This window comes from Notolepis coatsorum (genome assembly GCF_963971535.1).
Source record: "Notolepis coatsorum genome assembly, chromosome: 20".
NCBI classification, from domain to species: Eukaryota; Metazoa; Chordata; class Actinopteri; order Aulopiformes; family Paralepididae; genus Notolepis; species Notolepis coatsorum.
Genome location: NC_140184.1, coordinates 35,944,085 through 35,953,798, shown reverse-complemented (window position 1 = coordinate 35,953,798; position 9,714 = coordinate 35,944,085).

Sequence of the window (9,714 nt, the reverse complement as noted above, 5' to 3'; positions counted from 1 at the left end):
GGCGTGGACGTGGCTTGAGGCGGGGCTTCGTGGCGTGGACGTGGCTTGTTGTGGCATGGACCTGGCTTTGCACTACTGCGCATGCGGATGAGGGGGGGGGACGCCAAACAGCCTGCAAACTACCTGGCGTTCTATCGCCATGCTCTAAGACAAACTCTAACCTTAACCAACTTCGAAAGAGTGCCTGAATGAATGAATGAATGAAAACTTTATTTAACAGATTGCAGAATGGGTACAATACAGTACGGCTCAATACATACAATTGTTAAGGGGATGCAGACCTGAGAAAGACGTTTGTCTTGTTTCCATCAGGGTCCCCCATTTTCAATTCATATAGACATTTATGACATACACAACATACATGACATTTATGGCATAGGGACATATAGGTATTTAGTACTGATACATTTGTGACATAGGCGGTATTCAAATATACAGTACTGTTACCCCTAGATCCTGACAGAGTATATACATATGATGGGGAGGGGACTGTACATTAGGAGGGGGTGGGTGGGTGGGAGGGAAATATACATACGGCGGGGAGGGAATATATACATGCGGTGGGGAGGAGACTGTCTATTAGGAGGTGGTGGGGGTTTTGGGCATTTACGGTGGCCAGTTTCGAATTGCAGCCTCCCGTAGGTGCTCTTTAAGGGCGGTTTTGAATGTGGGCAGGGATTCACATTCCTTTACAGCTTTGGGTAGGGCGTTCCACATTGTTGTGGCATAATTGCGAAACGTGTTTAGTCCCTTGTTTGAGCCGAATCTGGGTTTAACATGATTTGTTGAGCTTCCTCTGGTGTAGTGGTTGTGGTATTCACTGACCTTTGGGAAGTATTTTGACATGTACATGGGCACCCCGGTCGTATAGTGTATCTTGTAGACCAGGCCCATTGCAAGTTGCTGTACTCTGTCGTCTACTCTAAGCCATCCTAGGTTGGCAAAGTGGGCAGGGGTGAGGTGGGTTCTGGGGTTCAGGTCAAGTAGTAGTCTGACCAGTTTGTTTTGTGATGTTTGTAATTTTGTTTTAAGCGCCTTTGAGGTGCTTTGGTACCATGAGGTGCACGCATAGTCATAGTACCCTTGAATGAGTGCTCCTGCCAGAGTCTTCAGGGTATTCTTGTTTACCAGAGAGGAGATCCGGTACAAGAATCTAGTTCGTTGGTTGACTTTTTTTATTACATTGGATGCCATTTTGTCACAGGAAAGATTTGCCTCTAGGATGGAACCCAGGTAGGTAATTTCGTCTTTCCTTGTGACAATATTGTCACCCACTGTAACTGAGAAGCCATCGGTCTTGCTGAGTTTGTTATTTGAACCGAAGAGAATGGACTCTGTTTTGCCCATGTGTAATGATAGTTTGTTATCAGCGAGCCATATGCAGATTTTGCCTAGTTCCGTGCTGAGGGTTTTTTCAACCTGCAATTTGTTCTTGTCAGAGACCAGCAGGGCTGAGTCGTCCGCAAACAGGAACAAGTTGCAGTCACAGGCTGACGACATGTCATTTGCATAAATTAGGAAGAGTAGCGGTCCTAGTATGCTTCCTTGTGGAACACCACAGCTCACTGTGAGGGGGGGGGATAGAGTACCGTTTACCTCTACCATCTGTTCTCTCCCCTCCAGGTAGGATTGCATCCAGCTCACTGATAGGCTATCAAAACCAATTGCTTTTAGCTTGTCCATTAGCCTAAGCTTAACCGTCGAAAGAACTTGAATGAATGAATGAATGAAAACTTTATTTAACAGATTGCAGAATGGGTACAATACAGTACGGCCAGGCATGCGTTGTTCATGGGACGGGGTAGCACGGTGTGCAAGCTCACTCGCTATTTGCATATCAATAGCGCCGGTCGTCAGGTGTGTTAAATACGTTCTCAGACACATTCACACCTAACTTGTTGTGAAGACGTGTTACATTCCATTCGTAGAGGAAATTAGGCACTGTCTTTAGTCTGTGCCCAAGCGAGGGGACATTAAATGCGCATTCGCGGGAGCGCGCGCACGCGCCGGGAGCGCGCGTGCACGTGGTGCGTGTCACCCCAGATGATTTCAATAACGCACCACTGAGTACGGCTCAATACATACAATTGTTAAGGGGATGCAGACCTGAGAAAGACGTTTGTCTTGTTTCCATCAGGGTCCCCCATTTTCATTTCATATAGACATTTATGACATACACAACATACATGACATTTATGGCATAGGGACATATAGGTATTTAGTACTGATACATTTGTGACATAAGCGGTATTCAAATATACAGTACTGTTACCCCTAGATCCTGACAGAGTATATACATATGATGGGGAGGGGACTGTACATTAGGAGGGGGTGGGTGGGAGGGAAATATACATACGGCGGGGAGGGAATATATACATGCGGTGGGGAGGAGACTGTCTATTAGGAGGTGGTGGGGGTTTTGGGCATTTACGGTGGCCAGTTTTGAATTGCAGCCTCCCGTAGGTGCTCTTTAAGAGCGGTTTTGAATGTGGGCAGGGATTCACATTCCTTTACAGCTTTGGGTAGGGCGTTCCACATTGTTGTGGCATAATTGCAAAACGTGTTTAGTCCCTTGTTTGAGCCGAATCTGGGTTTAACATGATTTGTTGAGCTTCCTCTGGTGTAGTGGTTGTGGTATTCACTGACCTTTGGGAAGTATTTTGACATGTACATGGGCACCCCGGTCGTATAGTGTATCTTGAAGACCAGGCCCATTGCAAGTTGCTGTACTCTGTCGTCTACTCTAAGCCATCCTAGGTTGTCAAAGTGGGCAGGGGTGAGGTGGGTTCTGGGTTGCCGTCACTTGCGGTAACAACCGATGAGGTACTCAAAAAATTGAGTACCCTCCAACCTAACAAGGCCACTGGCCATGACAACATCCCCTCCAAATTCCTCAGAGACGCAGCAGCCGCCATCACCCCAGTCATCACACACATAATAAACCTCTCTATAAAACAGGGGCACGTCCCCAAGGACTTCAAAATTGCGAGAGTGAGATGTGTGTGTGTGTGAAAGAGAGAACAAGATGTGATGTACAAGATTAAAGCAGAAAAGAACAAGATGTGATGTACTCGAAATGTCTATCTGTCCCTATCTGTCCCATACTTAAAGTTGTTTTAAGAACATCAGCCGGACTGTCGCCCTAGCGTTCTTTGAGCACTGCTAGTTGACCTATATTAAACTAGTCCACCCCATATAGACATTTTCCACAACATTCCCCCATTTGGGGCTATCCCTAGTCCCACCCAAATCATATAACCAAGAAAATGTGAACGTCTAACTAAACGAGAAACCATATTTATATAATAAAAGTTTAAATGCCTAATCTAAACAAGAAACCTAGCCATATAATAAATTTTAAATGTCTAACTGAACAAGAAACCTTACTTCATTCACTGGACCCCTAACGGACCAACAAAGGCTGACTACCGTTCTCACAATAAACACAAAACCGCTCAAAACAAGAGTAATAATAAAACATCAAAAAAATACCCCAATTTATAATCCTAACCTGACAGACAAATCCCCCCAACCTCCACCGCTTACCAAATGAGCCACAGTTCCGGCCGGAAACCGCGACTCTCATCAGGGAAAGGAGAAGTTGACCGTCAGAACTAAACATAGAACATCCCTCCCCAAAAAAAAACACAGTTAACCTGGTTCTACAACAGCCAGGACACAGTTAACCTGGTTCTACTACAGCCAGGACACAGTTAACCTGGTTCTACAATGCTACAGCCAGGACACAGTTAACCTGGTTCTACTAACAGCCAGGACACAGTTAACCTGGTTCTACTACAGCCATATAGATATAAGAAGGGAAGTGGGGAATGGGCGAGAGTGTTTGTAAAGGGTCAGAGAAAGTTTGACCAAAGGGTCGAAAACATGCAATTAAGATTGATTAGCAAAATGCGCATTTATAGCCTGTTAAAAGAGGATTCGCCTTGTGTCAACACCTCACCACTTGTGTTCGTTTCTAGTCGTCCGTCCAGACCTGTCACACAGCCAGCTCAACTTTTTCCTCCCGCAGAATCTCTAACGGACATTCTAATAAAAAGCACAACGCTCACCTTGTTATCTTGTCGACACCGCCAGAATGTCTACGGGAGAGGTCAGGAGCTGGCCGTGTGAGGGGCCCGGCAGGGCGATCTACAGGTCAAGGGTCACCAAATGTTGTGGCTGAGTAGTCGTTAACACAGCAGGAGACGGTATTTCCAGTTTCAACAAGCAATTTATTTAAGGAAAGAAGGTTTAACAGAAGAGCTATGGATCAGTAGACGGTCACCACAGTTGAAGAAAAACACTCTAACCTCCCAACCCCCGTGCCCCCCAGATAATACCTTCCCAGCCCTGCCCCAACATGACAGATATGATGACGTGACATATTATATCAGATATGACATGACGTACATTAAGATGACACATAGATTTAACATCGAAGAGAGATAAAGCTGGAGTCTGGAGTCAAGATTAGTGAAAGAGAAAATTAGTGTGTGTGAGTGAGAAAGAGTAGAATGAGTGTGTGTGTGTGTGAATGTGAAGGAGTATGTGTGTGTGTGTGTGTGGAATGTGTGTGTGTGTGGGAGAGAGAATGTGTGTGAGTGAAAGAGAGAGTATGTGTGTGTGTGTGAAAAGGAATGAGTGTGTGTGTGTGTGTGTGTGAGAGAGATGTGTGTGTGTGTGAAAGAGAGAACAAGATGTGATGTACAAGATTAAAGCAGAAAAGAACAAGATGTGATGTACTCGAAATGTCTTATCTGTCCCTATCTGTCCCATACTTAAAGTTGTTTTAAGAACATCAGCCGGACTGTCGCCCTAGCGTTCTTTGAGCACTGCTAGTTGACCTATATTAAACTAGTCCACCCCATATACACATTTTCCACAACAATCTCAACAGGAGGGCACTCCCACTACATATGCATATATGTTCCAATGGCACCGTTTGGACACAAGGTACATCGAGAGTCAGGTCTGAGACCCATTAGGTTCAATCGCCTGGGGGTCAAATAAGTCCTATGAACAAAATGTAGATGAATCTGTTGGTGATCTGGGTTGCGTGATGATAGCCTAATATTTTCCCAGACTGCATCCCAATCAAAATCTATATCCAACTCAGGGATATCCTTTCTCCAAATCGTATCTAGGGGTAGGTCCTTATATGAGGACATAAGTAAGTGCCGATAAAAGTCAGAGATGAAGCCTCTCGATGTCTCCCTGTCATAAAATAATTTGTGAAACCGGTGTCGCTCTAGTGGAGCGTCCCATGGAACGCCATGAGCCTTCAGAGCTGCTCTCATTTGTAAATAAAAGAAAAAGGAGTTTCCGGGGAGATCATATCCGATGGATAGATCCTGGAAAGATCGGAGACCAGAGTCATCAAAGATATCCCCCAATGTATGGATGCCTTTCCCTTCCCATCTAGGGTATCTAATGGGTCGTTGTCCAATAAGGAGCTAATTGTTATTGAATAGGGGGGAATGCGTGTGCCATTTATGGCGGTTAGTGCGTGCTTTCTGTGTGTCACGCCAAATCTGGATCACATCTGTGATCAGAGGGCCAAATCGTAACTTGCATTGCTTAATTGAAATGTTGGTATACACGATATCTTGAAGTCTATGTGGGGACACCATCTTCTCCTCCAATGGTCGCCAGGACACGGCTGCTTGAGCGTCAAACCAAGTGATGAGAGGTCTCAAAGAGTAAGCTTGAAAATAATACTTGAAGTCTGGAAATGCTAAACCCCCGTCGAGTTTACTCCTCTGTGCAGTGGATCTCTTTAAGCGTGGGCGTTTGTTGTTCCAGACAAATTTATATGCAGCAGAGTGCAGTTTTTGCCAGTAACCAACAGGGGACGATGGAGCATGGAGCTGATCAAATTAATTCTGGGTAAAACATTCATCTTAATTATTGAGGCACGGGCCTGTAATGAGTTTTTTTTAATTTGGACCACCTGTTAAAATCATTCGTAATCCTGTCACCCAAGCTGGAGTAGTTATACTTTACTGTCTGGTTAATAGTTGGGAATATTTCAATCCCAAGACATTTAAAGTGCTCTACCATGAGTATGTTTGCTGGGAGGATGGTTGCCTTTGCAGTCTCGTTGAGTGGAAGGAAGGCTGACTTTGGCCAGTTGATCTTAAATCCAGATAGACTGCCAAAATCTATTACTTGGAGAAGATGAGGTAGAGAGACAGCGGGGTTCTGCATAAATAGGAGTACATCATCTGCGTATAAACTGATATGGTGATGTGTGCCCTTAATTGACACAGGGGATATAATCCGGGATTGTCTTATGTACTGAGCTAGAGGTTCGAGTGATAAAGCAAAGAGTCCGGGACTAAGAGGACAACCCTGTCTAGAAGAGCGCGAGACAGAGAATAGTGGCGAGCAGAGTTTCCCTGTTAAGATCATGGCAGAAGGACCTGTGTAGAGAACTTTGATCATGTGAATGAACCCCTCACCCAACCCCATCCTTCTAAGGACTGCCCACAAATATGACCACTCCAATCTGTCAAAGGCCTTCATCGCGTCTAAGGACATGACAGCCGTAGGGGTTGCGACATCCTTGCTGGCATCAATCACGTGCAGTAACCGTCTGATATTATCCGTGACCAGTCGGCCTCTTATAAAGCCAGTCTGATCGGGGTTAACTAGAGATGTCATATGCTTTTGAAGTCGGATGGCTAGCACCTTAGCATATAGCTTGAGATCGGCTCCGAGGAGACTTAAGGGTCTATAGCTGCCACATTCGGTGGGATCCTTATCTTTCTTCAGTAGGACAGATATAAGTGCCATATTGACATCCCTGGAAAAATTGCCCTCTTCGACTGAGTGTAAAATCATTGAAAGTAATAAGGGACAGAGTACATCCCAGAACGCAGTATAGAGTTCCGGTGGAATGCCGTCCCAACCAGGAGCCTTGCCCCGCTGCATGTCAGCAATTGCCTCCCTGAGCTCATCTAGTGTGATAGGTTCAGCTAACCGTTTAGCGTCATCCTCTGAGATTTGTGGTAAGTTAATTTGACTAAGATAGTCCTCCAGCTTGGTATGATCATAGACCACTTCTGATTCGTACAGGTTGGAATAAAACGAGCAAAATGTATAGTTGATTTTGTTGGGGTTGGTGGTTATCTCCCCCTGTTGGTTCTTAACACTTTGAGAGCCACTCACGGTTAATCTCGTGTTTACGATAGTTACGTTGAAAGCCACTCACGAGATTTCTCGGAATTATTATTATTATTATTTTTTAGCAATCTGAAATCATATTGCATCACGCGAGCCTACCCTAGCCTACCCAAGGGCCGCCGGCGATCAGATGTGAAAAAAGCGCCCCCTATCGTCTCCCAGATGGTAAATCACCCTTTTGGAATGGACTCAATGAAAATGGATGTGAAAAAAAAATATTCCAGTCCACATTTCACTTCTCACCCATGCAGCCGGAGTACCAGAGTTCATTCAGGGGGCTCTGAGCCCCGCGGATCATGAGTTCTACTGTATACACGTTAGATCTATACACTTATCGATTTTTTCGAATGGTGATTAGGAATTGGAATATACCAGTTGGATACCATCTGATGTCAGGTAAGGAATCTATGTTATCAGTGTTAGGATAATCAGACTCGTTTTCATGAAGATATACGTTTTTTTGTGATATGTGCTCCAGCTGTTTCACTGTAAAATCCACGGGGAAATGAAAGCAGCTATTATCAGCGCGCGCCTCGAACGTGCGTGCGTGCACGTATACTATTGATCATCTAGCGTTTATTTGAAAACGATTCATAAATAGGCCGACAAATATCAACGTTCTGGAATATTCCAGTAAAAGGCGATTATCACAGAATGGGCTGTTTTTCACCTCAAAACGGGTGCTTTTTAAAATGCTCTCAAACGGAAATGAAGCGATAAAAAAACAATCTGCCTTGACAACACTGACTGGAAAATGATTCTTTGATAAGCGACGGGCAGACATAGCGATAATTTAAAACATAGATTAGGCGATATTAACGTTAACATTGGCGCCAATGGTGGCATTCAAGCACTAAGTCAGTGCGTGGCACTGAAAGTGTTAATGGCAGGGATATCTGCAAATTGTTCACTGGCCCGTATCTTCATAGCCAGTAGGTGACTAGGTCTAGAGCAGGGGTGGGCAATTATTTTTCCCGGGAGGCCGAATGAGCAACTGAAAATATGTTGGGGGGCCGGGCCAAAATTCCAAACTCAATTATGCATAATATACATTTTATTTCTATATAAAAAGCAGTAAATGGCATTGTTTTGACCCCTGGTAAGAGTGTATGTTATTATTTGGCAATTAAAAGGTGAGGTTAGCTTTAAAAAATATCATTTATTCAAATTGAATTTATTTCCAAAATGATAAACAAAATGTGAAACATTAATAACAAAGGGCATTTTGAGTTTCATATACTATTGAAACAAGGATTTTCTTAGCTTTCTAAAGACATCACATCATCTTATAGCAAAAATAAACAAGACATGTCACTGAACTGTGTAAAGAAAGGTGTCCCAGTTTTGTAGCCTTTTTTACTTTACATGCCTATATTAAACATTTAATGTTTTCAGAACTGTGCAAAAAAAAGAAAAAAATATATCAAGTGTCCCATTTCACTTGTTATATTTCCACATTTTAGTGTTCTTCAGTTCTTTTTTTTTTCATTCAGTGTGAGAAATCCAGTCTCTTTTGAGCTTTAACAAGTCTGTTACAAAGGGTCAGATTAAACCGAATATATATATTTATTGCTTGAGATCCCTTGTATAATATTTGTATATCGTTTGATATCCCTTGTATATTATTTGTATATATACACAGAATATCCCTTTACCTGGGTACAAACCAGAGTAATATTCGCTCTCCTATTGGACAGCGACCCCTAGGCGCCAACGGCCAAGCCCCCAACGGCAAGTTCAAAGGCAACTCCGGGCATGTCTCAACATGTCCAGAGTCTGCGCAGTAATACGAGACAGAACTGAGGTTGGCACTAGATAATTCACCTTACGTATAAATACGGCGCAGGTGGAAACAGCAGCAATATTCGTTCATTACTAGTAAAGCCTTCACCACGAGACAACGTGCAGTGAAGTGAGCAACTTTGCCTCTACATAGAGCCTTGAGAACCGCGTGCGAATAGATTGCTAAAGTGTCAGAGTTTAACGCAGTAACGTTGAGTTCGACTTATTCTAATGTGAAGTAATAGTCTATCATTTATAGTGTATCGTGCGGCTATAGTTCTTCAGTGACCAGCATTACCACCGGTTCGTCGTGTATATAGCTAGTGCACTTATCCAGGCTGGGCGGCCTAAACTCGTGCCCCCACCCGAGGAGTCCTAGACGAGAACCGTTGGATATGTACACCGGAGAACCTACACCGGCGACTGCAGAACCATTTCTGATTGGATTATATTGCTTTGGGACCGTGACTGCTGGAGCAGAGAACCGTCGACCCCACTGTCGTTTGGGATCTACCCCCGTGAGGATCATCACTCGAGCCCGCCTCTAGGAAGAGGCTGGCTAGCTGTCTTCCATGCTGTCGAGCATACTGGATTATAGCTGTTGCTTTGTCTACTGATCAAGGGAGTACATGCACTGGCTCCTGTATCTGGAACCTCGTTATTCCTCGTTGACCCAGACTTTGTACCCGAACATTCCTCTACCCCGGCCGGCCTTACACCCGGAGGGAACCCCCCAGTGTCTCCAGC